Here is a 14,286-nt window from a genome sequence, read left to right as displayed (position 1 = left end):
GGAAGACCTGTTAGCATCACTTACTTATGAAGAGTTTGCCAGCGTTGGCCCCAAACAAAACTATGGGATATTAAGGAGGTGGTGGCAGAATAAGTGAGTGCCTCCAAGCTTGGTGATTGGCACAATATTTTTCCAGGCCTGAAATGTGTCCTCATGCCTGTTCTTAGGCTATCACAAGGTCATTCATCAGAATGGCTGGTGGCCCATTTCACTACAATGGTAGCTTGGCATGTTTCTTATCATCATGGCTTTGTTCAGTCTCTCATTATGTCACAGCTGCAGAAACACGAGTTTTCTGAAAGATCTCCTTGGCTTCTCTCTGACCCTAATCAAAGCTATGTCTTGCATGGCTGACCAAGTTATCTTTTAAAAAATCCCCATCAATTTATTAATCCAACCATTCAGGATTCACTTGACTATATGGAGCACCTATGATGGGAAGGCTCTTGTGACAAGTCAACTGAGGGAGACAGACTTGTACTCAGAAAATTATGAAGCCATGCACTACATATTTTATCTCATTAAAACTTTTTTGTGTTTCTTCATTGTTCCTAAGAACAAGAGTTTTCCTTCTCCTAAGACAGAAGATCCTTCACAATATAAATCCACTCTACCACACAGCCTCCTCTCCAGCCCTTCCCCTGCTCTGCACTGTGTCAACCATATAAAATGTACCGATGTTTCCGGGAGCTGCAACAGAAACAACTGGCAAATTCCTGCGTGTTATTCAAGACTTAGCTCAAGTGTCATTGTCTCCTTTTTGACTTTGAGTTTATAATTCCAAAGCAGAGTCCGTCATTCACTCCTTTGGGCTCTTGTGGAAATTTTCACATATCCCTGTTTTCTCATGGGTCATATAATACTTTATTTCATTATACTTTCCATTAAATTCTGAGATTCTTGAAGGCAGGGAAGGGAGTGAATATTATGCCTTTTGTTTTCCTGATCTTTAGTTCAATGGCTGGCACACACAGAATGCACAATAATGCATTTTTCTAAAGTGAGTGAATGAATAAATGAATTAATGAATTAGGAAGCCAGCTTTTGGAATTACCCTTGCATTTGTTTTACATTCAGCACTGTTGAAATATTCTGTACTGTTAAGCAATTATCTTCTGGTAGAACACCTGGTAGAAATCTATAACTATGTTGGCCAACAACTCAAAGTGATTAGTGCGACCAATTTACTGCAATTAGAAGGAGGACCACACTCCACAGAATTTAAAAGGTGCATTGATTACACACCTGTACAGCATAAAAGAGACTATGACTACTGCAATAATCATGAAAGCATGTCACTCTTTCACTAATTAAATAGGCCACCGGCACAGGCATTTCATAAAAATAAAGCCAGATAAAAGCAAGAGGTGAAAAGCAAGCAACAAGAAATATCACAAACAAAGAATTTTTAAAATATTATATTATTTCTACACATACCCCAGTCATACCAGTATAATCATTTTCAAGTCTTGTAGGGAATTTTGGAGGTCACCTGAGGCAGCTGGATTAGAGAACATCAAATTCCGTGGAAAGCAACATGTGTACAGCTTCATTTTGGAGTAGACTCTTCATCAGTGTAACGCAATGGTTAAGAGCCTGGCTTCTGGAGGCAGGCTTCGGGTGTAAGTCCCAGCTTCATCCACTAATGTGGGAGTGTGTGTGCCTGTGTGCTCAGTTGTGTCCAACTCTGTGACCCCATGGACTGCAGCCCACAAGCCCCCCTGTCCGTGGAATTTTCCAGGCAAGAATACTGGAGTGGGTTGTCATTTCCTTCTCCAAGAGCTCTTCCTGACCCAGGGATCAAAGCTAACATCTCCTGCATCGATGGGCAGATTCTTTACCACTGCCACCTGGGAAGCCCTGCATCTCCTTCTAGCTATAAAATATTAAGAAAGTTACACAAACTCTATTTTTCAGTTACCTTGTCTATAAAATAAGGATAATAAGACTTAAAGGATTGTTGAGAAGATAGAAAATGGTAAGCTGTCAAAACATACTAGATTTATTACTATTCACAGATTTCAGTTTTTATCATATTCCATATTTACCATATTTTAGCATGTGTTCTCACTGGGCCTTGGCTCTTCCATAAGTTTTCCATGTTGCATGTCTTTCATATGTTCCTGTGAAGTTGCTGCATCCAAGTTATTGGCATTTTGTTCTGTCCAGGAAATAGTCATGATCACTGGTGAATGCTAGAGAAACACCAAATCCATGAGTAAGCAAAGTCACAAGATGATTGCGTTCTTTTATTGTTTGCTGTATATGGATCAGAAATCTTTTATGTTGCCTACAAAGGCTATGAATCAGCTGTTTTTGCTGAGTTTAGGGCTAAATTTCAACATTCAGAAAACGAAGATCATGGGATCTGGTCCCATCACTTCATGGGAAATAGTTGGGGAAACAGTGGAAACAGTGTCAGACTTTATTTTTTGGTGGCTCCAAAATCACTGCAGATGGTGATTGCAGCCATGAAATTAAAAGACGCTTACTCCTTGGAAGAAAAGTTATGACCAACCTAGATAGCATGTTGAAAAGCAGAGACATTACTTTGCCAACAAAGGTCCATCTAGTCAAGGGTATGGTTTTTCCTGTGGTCATGTATGGATGTGAGAGTTGGACTGTGAAGAAAGCTGAGCGCCGAAGAATTGATGCTTTTGAACTGTGGTATTGGAGAAGACTCTTGAGAGTCCCTTGGACTGCAAGGAACCCAACCAGTCCATTCTGAAGGAGATCAGCCCTGGAATTTCTTTGGAAGGAATGATGCTAAAGCTGAAACTCCAGTACTTTGGCCACCTCATGTGAAGAGTTGACTCACTGGAAAAGACTCTGATGCTGGGAGGGATTGGGGGCAGGAAGAGAAGGGGATGACAGAGGATGAGATGGCTGGATGGCATCACTGACTCGATGGACGTGAGTCTGAGTGAACTCTGGGAGTTGGTGATGGACAGGAAGGCCTGGCGTGCTGCGATTCATGGGGTCACAAAGAATCAGACATGACTGAGTGACTGAACTGAACTGAGGGCTAAATTAAGCACACTTCATTTGTTAGCCAAACTAACAAAAAGTAAGTACTGAGAAAAATTATTATAAGTTTCTATGAGAGATGATTGTATTCCTGGGTCTCAAAATTAGGATGAGATATAATCATTATTGTATTGGTTAGAGCTATATCCTGTTTTGGGGGCCTCCATGGTTGCTCAGTACTAAAGAATCTACCTGCAATGCAGGAAACACAGGAGACTTGGGTTTGATCCCTGGGTCTGGAATATCCCCTGAAGAAGGAAATGGCAAGTCACTTCAGTATTCTTGTCTGGGAAATCCCACGGCCAGTGAGTCTGGCAGGCTGCCATCCATAGGGTCGCAAAGAGTTGGACATGACTAAAGCAACTTAGCACATAACCTGCTTTGATTTGATAACCAGAGCCAAACACATAACAATCTTCCCTCAAGTATGTGAAAGGCCTGTTCTGTTAAATGATTCACTGCCATATTTCAAATAATTTCTTTTATGATCAAATTTGAAAAGTAAATAACTATTCAGATGATGAGGAGTTGATAAAAATAAAATCCAGGCAAGCAAATGCCAACAAAGCCAGGCATTGTACAAAGTAAGAAGCATAAATTAAGATTTTGGATCTTAAAACTATTTTGATTGGAAACACTGAACTGTGAACTATATACAGCCATCATGTTATTAAGTTTTACTCCATTTTTTTGATGGGCTATTTTATATCTAATTTTAAATGGTTATTAGCACACGATTAGCAAAAAAAAAAAAAAAAGAAAAGAAAAAAGTTCATCAGTAGAACTGATTTTAATGTAATTAGCCACATTTCAAAATTATTTGCTATACTAACCTGTGACCAAAGATGCTAAAGCTTTCCTATTTAAGAATATTGTAGATAGAGGATATGTTTGGAGAAACAATAAGGAAAGACACATAGTGGCTTCTATTTGCAGGAAACAGGAATAAAAATGCACTTTGAGTATTATCATGGTGACCACATCTTTTACTTGGTCAAAGTGAGAAGTGGTTAGACTTACCATTCTGTTGGCTGTTCCCTAGGTCCCACATCCATCAGGGTGATGAAAGGTCTGTGATAGGTCTATTGAATATTCTATCTTTCCTCTTAATGTCATAGCTGTGTCATACTCATTTATTTCCAGGATGCAAAGAGGCAAAAATTCAATCTTATGTCATTTCTGGAGCTGGATGGCCTGGGATATTTAGACTTCTTGTTTGAATTGCCTTTGTTACTTTTTTCCTGAAATGTTTTCAATGTTGGGAGCCTCCTGTCTGGAGAGAAGGGAAAGCACTCCCTCTTTGGCAATGCACAGACATTGAGCTGAAAAAACAAAACAAAACTGGCTTTGGCCAAATGAAAAAAGAACGTTTCAACTCTCCAAAAGGGAATGACATAAGGAAAACAAAACTAGACTGTGCTGTTAACTGTCCAAATGTGCAATTAAGTGCGTCAGAGTTTGAAGTGGTCTGCAAAACGGTTCCTGAATAATCTAGTTAATACAACTCAGTGGCTCCACAATAATTGCAACTCTTCATATGGAGTAACTCTCCATGCCCTTCTCTGGAGAACACTCTGGAGGAAAAAAAAAACTTGGCCCCTCTGACTCACCAGCTTGTTCTTAAAACAGCAACAGCAGCAACAAAATGCTGGGTTTAGCCTGTTGGGTTTCCTGATATAAGAGTCACTGAAGGGGGCTGGAATCTGTAGCCAGCTTGGGGTTGTCAGCTTCATCCCCCACATCCTGACAGCAAAGAGTGGTTGCATTTTAGTCTGCCTGCTCCTTATTTCTCTAGCAGTCTAACATTTCTTTATGAGCATCCGTCCTTTTGGAGCAGTAAGCGATAATTTCACTGAACCTATGCTGTGGGTGTCTAGTACAATGATTTGTATAGAGTTTAAGTCCCTCAATAAACATTGGCTGAAGTGAATTGAATAAGATTTAAAAACAGAAAGGCTGAACTAGAAAAATCTTCTGTAGAGAATGTGCTATAAGTCTCCTTTAATTGTAGACATTGTTACCAAGTCGAAGCATTATATGATTATATGTTGATTCATTTGAACAAATATTTGCAGAGCCTTCCTGGCCACACTTTACCAAGAACCTGGAAGGTAGAAGAGAGAGTAGTACAGATGATATCAAACAAATCCCTGGCTCTCCTGGAGTTTATAATTCAGCAGGACAGATGGACTACAGTGATTGCCTGTTGTTTTTTTTTTTAAGTTGGATAATAAAGACCGTTGGAATGTCCTTGAAGCAAACTCTTACTTTTGTCACTCAAAGAATACCAGATAAATGAAGGGGGAAACAAAAGCCTAGTCTGAGATGGAGAAAAAAGGAAGAAGAAACAAAAAAACAAAACCAGGGCACGTGGCATTTTCTGAGGATAGATGAAGTACTCCTGGAGTCATGCCACCAAAGGCCAGGGCTTCTTGTTTCCCAGTGAAGACCTGACTCACAGGCTGGTTCCCTTCCTCTCCCAAGTTACCCTGACTCCCTACCCCTTCTCCCATGTCTTCATGACTCAGTCCCTGGGGCTTTGGCTTAAGTTCAACACAAGGGAGTTACCAAGCAACCGTGGTGCCCCTCCCCCAACCCTCCATGCCTCACTGATGCCCTCTACTGGTCTGGCTCACTTATGAACTATAATAATAGGGGATCCGTTTCAAAAGTTTTGAGCGTTGTGCAAAGCTCTTGAATAAGAAAACACATATGGTAGCTCAAATTTTTAGTTTTTTAAGGAAACTCCATACTCTTCTCCATAGTGGCTGTATCAGTTTACATTCCCACCAACAGCGTAAGAGGATTCTCTCTTCTCCACATCCTCTCCAGCATTTATCATTTGTGGAATTTTTCATGATGGCCATTCTGCCTGGTGTGAAGTGATACCTGGTTGTAGGTTTGACTTACATGTCTTGATGATTGAGCATCTTTCCATGTGCCTCTTGGCTATCTGTATGTCTTCTTTGGTGCTGTGTCTATTTCGATCTTCTTGCCCATTTGTTGAGGGGAAATGTGGAGTGGGATGAATTGGGAGCTTGGGATGACATATATACATGACTGTGTGTATAGCAGTAATTAATGAGGACCTACTGTATAGCACAGGGAACTCTGCGCCAAGTTATATGGCAGCCTGGATAGGAGTGGAGTTTGGGGGAGGATGGATACATGTGTATGTATGGCTGTGTCCCCTTGCTGCCCACCCGAAACTATCACAACGTTGTTAATCAGCTACAAAAAAAAAAAAAAGAAAAGAAAAGAAAACCCTTACATTGGCCTTGGAGAGACCCATCTTTCTGGGTGCTCAATATTTCTTGAAACTATGCCAGCATTGTGGAGGTTACTGTCAGGCATTGAATGGAGCCCCCAAATCAGACACTGGTGGGATGAACCATGGACGAGCCTGCTTGTTTTACACTTTCTTGGAAAACAAGAAGCTACTGTGATCTGCTCTTATCTCTCACACTGCTTACTAATGGTTTGAAATCTCGATGCTCTGAGAACAGTAGCATCTCTAGCTTGTCCAGAGCCTTCTGGAAATAACCCCACTCTTGGAAACTGGCTTCCCTGATGCCTCAGGTGGCGCTAGTGGTAGAAAACCCACCTGTCAATACAAAAGACCTAAGAGATGTGGGTTTGGTCCCTGGGTCCAGAAGACCCCCTGAAGGAGGGCCATGGCAACATACTCTAGTATTCTTGCCTAGAGAATCCCATGGACAGAAAAGTCTGGCAAGCTGCAGTCTTTAGGGTCACACAGAGTCAGACACGACTGAAGCAACTTAGCACAAAAGCATGGCTCAGCAGATAAAAAATCTGCCTGCCGTGCAGGAGACATACAAGGTGCGAGTCCAATCCCTGGACCTGGAAGACCCCCTGGAGAAGAAAATGGCAACCCACTCCAGTGTTCTTGCCTGACAAATCCCATGGACAGAGGAACCTGGTGGCTACAGCCCAATGGGTCTAAGAGTTGGATACTACTGAGTGACTTAGCATGCACGCTCTTGGGAGTTGCCTTTCCTCCCACTCTAGCTACATGGTTCTAGAAGGAGTCACCTTGTTCTTAGCTAATATCATCCATCTCACCACAGCTGATTGGTTCAGGTGTGTACAAATTATCCAAAATGGGAAACTCAAAAATTAATTCCTGGGATTTTCCTAACTGGAATGGAGAAACAAAGAGTGAATTTCTCTCAGGTTGTGGGAGACTTGGGATAGGAAGCCCGCCAATTTGGGGCGGCTGTGTTTTCTATTACATGGTATCAGAGAGTCTGCAGTGGGATAGGATACACTGAGAAAAAGAAGGATAAGAGATGTGCTAAAAGAATCCTAGTGGGTTTGAGTCCCTGGTTCCCGCTGCTTGGGAGGCACAGCTTAACTCTGCATGGATTTGTTTGTTTAATCTTCTCATTGGTTGCTAGAAACACACGAGTGTGTGTCTAAATAATCTTTCGCTTTTCGTGTATCCTACTTCACGTCGAGTTTTTATCACTTGCAACCTTTAAAAGAACCCTGATTATGAAAGGATTTGCTCTGATGCTGGTTCCTTGCCTCTCCTTCTTCTATATTGTTTCCTTTGCTTTTATAAATCAGCAGTCATTTTCATTCTTTTGTGGATATTTTCTTCCTTTTGTTTCCTCTCCATTTCTCCCTGATCTTACCTTATTTCCTTTCCCTCTCTCTTCTCCACCCCCCCCCCGCCCCTTTCTCTAACACTGTCCAGGTATTCACCGTTGTTGCATCCCAGTGGTTATCATTCATTCTGTATAAACTGCCAGTTTAAAGGTTGTTCAATTGTATCTGATAATACTTCAATTGTATCCTGAATGATAATACTTCAATTGTATCCTGAAGGCCTTTGGAAGTGATTCTTTGGCAGCTATTATTCAGGATTATGTTGAAGATGAAGATTCAGAGTTGGAACATAAAGAAAGCTGAGTGTCGAAGAATGATGCCTTTGAACTGTGATGCTGGAGAAGACTCTTCAGGGTCCCTTGGACTTCAAGGAGATCAAACCACTCAATCTTAAAGGAAATCAACCTTGAATATTCATTGGAAAGACTGATGCTGAGGCTGAAGCTCCAATACTTTGGCCACCTGATGCGAAGAACTGACTCACTGGAAAAGACCCTGATGCTGGGAAAGAGTGAAGGCAGGAGGAGAAGGAACAACAAAGGATGAGATGGTTGGATGGTATCACCCACTCAATGGACATGAGCTTGAGCAAGCTCCAGGAGATACTGAAAGATAGGGATGTCTGGTGTGCTGCAGTCCATGGGGCCACAAAGAATCAGATACGACTTAGTGACTAAACAACAATAGCAACAACAGCAAACATTCAGAAACTAGAAATAAACGTGACTCTCCTGTTGATTACCTTTGAATCATATAGTTACAGATGATTCTTTTGGGCTTTTTATCTTTCTTGGATTTGTTTTATTTTTATTAAAAATAATTAAAATATTTTGTCATTGATCACATGAATTTGTTGCATACTTACCTGTTTCTCATTTGTCCTTGTTGGTAAAGTATGTCATATTAAAAGATTTATATAAAAATGAGTCAATCAAAAAGTCTTCCCTAAGAAAGTCTGGAGACTTATAACTTAATTCTCCTTGGGAAATATGAATGGATAAATGGATAAATAAATGAATGGGTAGGGGAATGAATGTGTTTCCCCTGGACAAAAAGCAGATACCATCATGGCAAAGCCTGACTCAGTATAAGACCCTCAGATAATTTACCAGGCTGTCAGTTTCTTTCAGCAGATATGCCTGCGCTATTTGACCAAAGATAAATATTCAGTAAATTCTCTGGGCTAAACCTGGTGATGGTATATTTGACAGCTTTAAATAGAGAAAGAAAACTATACTTCTGGATTTAAATAGAGAAAGAAAGCCAGTAAAGGAAAGGCAGATGCTCAGTACAAATATTTTAGCAAATCACAAAGACAGTGAGGAAGAGGAAGATCAAGCTAAAAATAATGCTCTCTCAAATGAAACATCTGGCCAAGGAGAGTCAGATGTGGTGCCTTTGGTCTAAAGGGACCTTTAACCTAAATTACTGTAGAAGGAGTTGCCACATGGATGGCAAATTAGGGGGAAAATAAGTCAGTTAAGGAGAAACGGAGGTAAAGAGAATGATAATACTCAGGATATGGAGAAACTGGTACATCATATGGATGGAGTACCCATGCATGAGTGCTAAGTTGCTTCAGTCGTGTCCGACTCTGTGCGACCCCATGGACTGAAGCCCGCCAGGCTCCTCTGGAGTGGATTCTCCAGGCAAGAATACTGGAGTGGGTTGCCATTTCCTTCTCCATAGAGTACCCATGGAAATGTATATCAGAACCACATTTGTGCAAAATACTCTGGTCATATGTCCTATGTCTTCTACCCAAGCAAATCTACTTGAAAGTATTTATATTTCAAAGTTTCAGGCAAGTTTCAGAACATTGTACAGACATATAAAGATGTTGACTAGAGTATTACTGTTAATAAGAAGAAAGAAATTGAAATCACTGAAGTATCAACGGGTGGTTCCTGTTTGCATTATGGCATATCCAGTAATATCATGCAGCAGTTAACATTGATATTTATTGATTTATGTTCATGGGCATGGATATATATTCAACATACTCACATATAATTTTAACTGAAAAAGAAGATTTTAAAGTAGTGTGTATAAAGTGATCTTGTTTTTATTAAAAATAGTAACATGTATATGAATTCATACATATAAATACAGCATTTTTTAAATTCTGAAAAGTTGTGCCAAAATGTTTGCAATAGTTCTATTTGGAATTTTTGTTGTTGTTGTTGTTTAGTCACGAAGTCATGTCTGACTCTTTGCAACCCCATGGATTGTAGCCCACCAGCCTCCTCTGGCCATGGAATTCTCCAGGCAAGAATAGCGGAGCAGGTTGCCATTTCCTACTCCAAGGGATCCTCCAGACCCAGGGACTTAACCTGAGTCTCCTGCATTGGTAGGCGGATTCTTTAACACTGAGCCATCAGGGAAGCCCATTTTGGATTGGAATAAAGGTATGTTGGCCTATCTTGGTTGTCTATTTTTCTATAAGGAATACAAGTTAATAGCATAATAATATAAATCGAGTTTTAAAGGGGAGATGGGGACACTCTTGACACCCATAAGTCAATTCCTGCCATCTCACATTTCATTCCTCGATACCCGACTCCTCCCATTACCTTCTTCTTACCCTCAGCCCCTGGATGAGGTGGATGGAGCCCATCCATCACAGACATTCCCCCTGGGGCCCTGGAGCTGAGACACTGAAAGGCAGAGCCACATAGTGAGTGTCAAACTGAAAAGCCACGCTGGGTAGATCCAGAGTTAGCGCTGGGACCAGCCAAAGCCACTCGTAAACGGAACTGTGGCAGATCGGAGAGGCCCAGAATAAGCTTGAAAGGCAGTTTGCAGAGAGGGAACGGGTGGAAGGCAGATGCCAGAGGGGAACGGAGGTGAGAGCCGAGGGACCCGCTGTGGAACGGAAGGCGAAGCTTTGCTTTCGGCCCCTCCAGTTCCCATTCCTGCCTGGTCTGACTCTTCCATTTATGACTTTTAGAACTTCTAGGAATTTTCTGTTTTAGTTGTTAACTAAGATTGCCTCTTAACCCAGGATTGGAGATACTTTATATTCATTGCGATAACTTTGATAAAGACAGAAAAGCATCCTCGGAAACAAGCAAAAGGATAGGGCAGCCCTGGTGGACTCTGCGTGGGCTGCCATCACTTCACCGTCGTCCACGGCCTGTGAGAGACTCGCCAGCGTGTGGAACGCCCGGCAGAGCTTTTACTTTTTCAACCTTGGCCACAATGACTGGGAAACTGGGGCGGCTGTTCTCTCTCAAGAGCAAGCTGGAAAACACCAGAAGCAAAATCTTGATAAACATTCTCCTGAGGCAGCTGCAATTCCTACCTAAGTCATGTCTACCCCAAAATGTGTGTTTCCTGAAAGACTTTTGAAGGTGAGGAATTTTACAGGGCAGTTCTCCTTTCAATATTCTGAATTCTGTTGTACAGAACTTAGCCTGATGTGCTTGACAGCCTTGGCGACAAAAAGCACTATATAAATGCATCATCAATATAATAATATAAATTGAATTAGAATGTTCATTCTGTTCTGCCGAGTTTCTTTCCTGAGCTGATTATATCTGAAATAGCTCTTGTTAGAGGCTTTCTCATTATGAGGAACTCACTGTCCTGTTCCAGCCCTCCATCAGGTACCACCTGTTTGACATTTTGTATTCTTTTTTTTTTCCCTAAGTTAAGTAGCCCACATGAGGATTTGAAGTGCAGAGTCATGGCATTAGAATTACAACCTGCTGTTTCTCCTGATTAAGTTTTTCTGTTAGTAAGTTAAGGTTGCACTTTGAAGAATAAAGGATGACAGTTTGGATACTGATGGCTGATGAGGTCAAATGGTGGCCCAACAAATGATGATCTTGATGTTTTCTCTAACAGTCCTCTTCTCATTGCATAATTCATCTTTTATCCTCAAATAGGAGTATTTGCAGTGTCTTAAATCACACACCATTCAAGTGAACTGGATAAGTGTTTAGATAAGTGTCTAAATTATGCTAGAAAGTGAAAGTGAAGTCGCTCAGTCGTGTCCGACTCTTTGTGATCCCATGGACTGTAGCCTATCAGGCTCCTCCGTCCATGGGATTTTTCAGGCAAGAGTGCTGGAGTGGATTGCCATTTCCTTCTCCAGGGGATCTTCCCAACCCAGGAATCGAACCTAGGTCTCCCACATTGCAGGCAGACGCTTTACCATCTGAGCCACCAGGGAAGCCAAATTATGCTAGAAATGGGTCTTTAAATATATATATATATTTAAATATATAAAGACTCATATAAATAAAGACCCATTTCTAGCATTATATATATATATATTTAAATATATATATATATATATATATATATATATATCCAGAGAGAGAGAGAGACTTTATTTTTTAGAATAGTCTTGGAATTACAGAAAAATTGAGCAACTAGTTTAAGCAGGAAGTTCTCATATGCCTCTCCCTACCCCACACCATGTTTCCCCTTTTATTAACATCTGACATTAACATGGTGCATTTATTACAATTAATGAACCAACGAGTGTGTGTTAGTCACTAAGTCATGCCCGACTCTTTTCAATTGTATGAACTGTAGCCCACCAGGCTCCTCTGTCCATGGGATTCTCTAGGCAAGAATACTGGAGAGGGTAGCCTTTTCCTTTTCCAGGGGATATTCCCAACCCTGGGATCAAACCCAGGTCTCCTGTATTGCAGGCGGATTCTTTGCCATCTGAGCCACCAGGGAAGCCAATGAACTGATATGGATACATTATTAATTAAAATCCATAGCTTGTTTGGATTTTACTTTGTTTTCACCTAGTGCTTTTTTTCTGTTCCAGGATCCCATTCAAGATACACAGTACACTTAGTTGTCATATCTCCATTAGGTCACACTTGGCTGTATAAAACAAAACCCCAAACAAGTAAGACCCCCCCCAAAGAACAAATTCAAGGACAAGAGACACAAGAACAAGGACAAGAAGTGCTGAGATTTGCCTTCTCCCGGTGACTCTCACCCTGGGCATGTATCTCTCTTCCCGTACCTTGATCTGTCCCTCAGCATTGGTAAGACAGACTGCAACTTTCACACATGAAGATTTAAAAAGTGATAAATAAGAACATTTAAGGTATATGAAATACTATTCCGTTGTATATATATACCGTAGCGTCTTTATCCATTCATGTAGAAAAGTGGTGCAGAGGAGCCCATTTCCAGGGCAGGAATGGAGACACAGACACAGGGAACAGACTTGCGGACGCAGATGGGGAAGGAGAGGGCGGGACGAACTGGGAGCAGTTCCGACATATACACACTACCATGTGTAAAACAGAGAGCTTGTGGGAAGTTGCTGTATAGCATAGGGAGCTCAACTCGGTGCTCTGTGATGACCCCGATGAGTGGGATGGGTGGAGGGCGGCAGGGAGGTCCAGGAGGGAGGGGATATGTGTGTACATATAGCTGATTCACTTCATTGTACAGCAGAAATGAATGCAACATTGTAAAGCAATTACACTCCAATAAAAATATATATGGAAAAATGACACAATAATAATACATTCTCTGAATAACCTCAGATATGCAGATGACACCATCCTTAAGGCAGAAAGAGAAGAACTAAAGAGCCTCTTGATGAAGGTGAGAGAAGAGAGTGAAAAAGCTGGCTTAAAATGCAACCTTCAAAAAACCAAGATTGTAGCATCCAGTTCCATCGCATCATGGCAAATAGATGGGGAAACAATGGAAACAGTGACAGACTTTATTTTCTCGGACTCCAAAGTCACTGTGGATGGTGACTGCAGCCATGAAATTAAAAGACACTTGCTTCTTGGAAGAAAAGTTTTGACAAACCTAGACAGTGTTTGAAAAAAGCAGGGACATTACTTGCCAACAAAGGTCTGTCTATTCAAAGCTATGGTTTTTCCATTAGTCATGTATGGATGTGAGAGTTGGACTATAAAAAAGGCAGAGCACTGAAGAACTGATGTTTTTGAACTGTGGTGTTAGAGAAGACTCTTGAAAGTCCCTTGGACTGCAAGGAGATCAAACCAGTTCATCCTAAAGGAAATCAATCCAGAATATTCATTGGAAGGACCGATGCTAAAGCTGAAGCTCCAATACTTTGGCCATCTGATGTGAAGGGCCAACTCATTGCAAAAGACCCTGATGCTGGGAAAGATTGAAGGCAGGAGAAGGGGATGACAGAGGATAAGATGGTTGGATGGCATCACCAACTCAATGGACATGAGTTTGAGCAAGTTCCAGGAGATGGTGAAGGACAGGGAGGCCTGGTGTGCTGCAGTTCATGGGGTCACAAAGAGTCAGACGTGACTGAGCAACTGAACAACAACAAAAATAGCTTTGTTATCTCCTATCCCAATAGAAGTGTCAACTTGCTTCACTAAACTCCCAAAGGTCTTTATTCTAATGTAAAGTTGGTACCAAATTACGGTTTTCCTCTCTTCCAGTGCTGAGGTGGCTTGATTTGGTATTGTCTGGTTTTGTCTGTGTAACTGGCCCTCTGAAGGTACTTTTATGCTCAGTCAAGTGCTAAAGTCCTTTTTGCACAAAAACTCAAGCCTTTTCTGAATTTAAAAGATCTTAGATGATTTCCTCCTACTTAGATCTAGTTTCTAGTTTGAGAAACTTGCTGCAGAGTTTAGTCCAAGCTTCAGGGTG

The 14,286-nt window shown here is 41.2% G+C and overlaps 1 long non-coding RNA gene across 1 annotated transcript; it reads right to left on the bottom strand.

Moving 5' to 3' along the window:
* Window positions 1-1,979: 1,979 nt before the first annotated feature.
* On the bottom strand, window positions 1,980-5,810 carry LOC132342216 (uncharacterized). Its single transcript, XR_009490527.1, has 2 exons — window positions 4,048-5,810; window positions 1,980-2,195 (listed from the first exon to the last, which is right to left on the bottom strand). It is a non-coding gene; the product is annotated as an uncharacterized lncRNA (long non-coding RNA).
* Between the last annotated feature and the right edge of the window lie 8,476 nt (window positions 5,811-14,286).

This window comes from Bos taurus, chromosome 14 (assembly GCF_002263795.3).
Source record: "Bos taurus isolate L1 Dominette 01449 registration number 42190680 breed Hereford chromosome 14, ARS-UCD2.0, whole genome shotgun sequence".
Classification (NCBI taxonomy): Eukaryota; Metazoa; Chordata; class Mammalia; order Artiodactyla; family Bovidae; genus Bos; species Bos taurus.
The sequence above is the reverse complement of the archived record's forward strand: the minus strand, read 5'-3'. Positions and strand labels throughout refer to the sequence as shown.